This window comes from Magnolia sinica, chromosome 19 (assembly GCF_029962835.1).
Source record: "Magnolia sinica isolate HGM2019 chromosome 19, MsV1, whole genome shotgun sequence".
Classification (NCBI taxonomy): Eukaryota; Viridiplantae; Streptophyta; class Magnoliopsida; order Magnoliales; family Magnoliaceae; genus Magnolia; species Magnolia sinica.
This window is the reverse complement of record NC_080591.1, coordinates 47721975-47723874: the sequence shown is the minus strand read 5'-3', so window position 1 is coordinate 47723874 and position 1900 is coordinate 47721975. Positions and strand designations below refer to the sequence as shown.

At 39.4% G+C, this 1900-nt stretch overlaps 1 non-coding gene across 1 annotated transcript; it reads right to left on the bottom strand.

The window, feature by feature from the left end:
- Positions 1-279: 279 nt before the first annotated feature.
- Positions 280-386, bottom strand: LOC131235922 (small nucleolar RNA R71). The gene has a single exon (XR_009166435.1). It is a non-coding gene; the product is annotated as a small nucleolar RNA R71 (small nucleolar RNA).
- Between the last annotated feature and the right edge of the window lie 1514 nt (positions 387-1900).

Sequence of the window (1900 nt, the reverse complement as noted above, 5' to 3'; positions counted from 1 at the left end):
GACATGGATATTAAGCCAAGCGTGATCCAACTCCTTCCAAAATTCCATGGATTAGAATTTAAAAGTCCATATCTGCACTTGAAAGAGTTTAATGAGATCATAACTACTTTATATTTTCCTAATACGCCTGAGGACACGATCAGACTGAAACTCTTTCCCTTTTCTTTGAAAGAGAAAGCCTAGATGTGGTTGCATTCACTATGTCCTCGATCTATTAGCACATTGAATAACATGATAAGGGAGTTCATAAAGAAATTATTTCCACATCATAAAACGAACACCCTTAGAAAGTCAATCATGAACTTTGCCCAAAAGGAGGATGAAACCTTCTTCTAATGTTGGGAGCGGTTCAAGGATCTTATCAGTTCATGCCCATAACATGGATTTGAAATGTGGTGCATTACACACTTTTTTTTTATGATGGTCTGACATCTTCCATGTGCCAATTGGTCGAGACAATGTGCAATGGGGAATTCATGAATAAAAATGTCAATGACGTGTGGGACTACTTGGACAGACTTGCTAGAAACACACAATCATGGAACACCTCCCCAAAATCAAGCACCACTTCTAAGCCCACTCAATCAAAGGAAAGGGGTGGATTATACCTTCTAAAAGAGGATGATGATATCAATGCTAAAGTGGCTAATCTCATAAGAAAATTCGAGGCCATGGAACTAAAGAAGGATAAGGATAAGGAAATTGTTTGTGGTATTTGTGCTTGCAACATTCATGTAACTGAAAATTGTCCAACAATACCTGCCTTTCAAGAGGTATTGAATGAGTAATCTAATGCCGTGAACAATTACCAAAGACCTTTCAATGAACCTACCTCCAATACATACAATCCTAGTTGGAGAAATCATCCAAACTTCAGTTGGAGGAATGGACAAACCACTACCCCTCAAGGTTTCTTCAATCAAATTCCAAATCAAGGGAAACCTCAAGAGGATCCGGTTCAAAAATATATTCGAAATCAAGAGCTACTCAACCAGGATATCAGATCAGTATTGGGAACGCTTGTGTCATTTATTCAAAGGATAGAGTCGCACTTAACAATTGGGGGAAAGGGGATGCTTCCTGCTCAACCTCTCCCCAATCCCAAACCGTAATATGAGATAAGTGATCTAAGCTCTTCAAATCAGATGGAGCAAGCTAAATCTATCACCACTCTTAGGAGTGGGAAGACCATTGACAAAACTATTATAGTTAGGGCTGAAAAGCCTAAGGACCCGGAAGAGGACAACGATGATAGACCTAGCACTGCTCCACAAAAATTGGAACCAGAACTTCAAGTCAAGCAGATTGCCCCATTCCCCTAACGATTAGTTGCACCAAAATCTCTCTCTAACTCTCAGGACATTCTAGAGGTGTTGAAATAAGTGAAGGTCAATATCCCTCTACTGGATGCGGTTAAACAAATACCTTCATACGTCAAATTCCTGAAAGACTTGTGTATGACCAAAAGATGGCAAAATATTTGAAAGAAAATCTTTTTAACTGAAAAGTTAGTGCCATCCTAAAGAAAGATGTGCCATAGAAATATAAAGATCCCGGTAGCCTAATCATCGCTTGTGTAATTGGTCACTATTGGATTGAGCATGCACTTCTTGACTTAGGAGCGAGTGTAAATTTGATTCCTTATTCGGTCTACGAACAACCAGGTTTGGGTGAATTGAAACCCACCCGAACTACATTACAACTTACTGATTGCTTAGTTCGTGTACCGAGAGGGATAATCAAGGATGTGTTGGTCCAAGTTAACAGATTCTACTACCCAGTAGATTTTATCATCTTGGATACTCAACCCATCATGGACATGAGCACTCAAATTCCTATCATTCTTGGTCGCCCATTCCTTGCCACTTCAAACACAATCATTAATTACAGGAATGGAGTC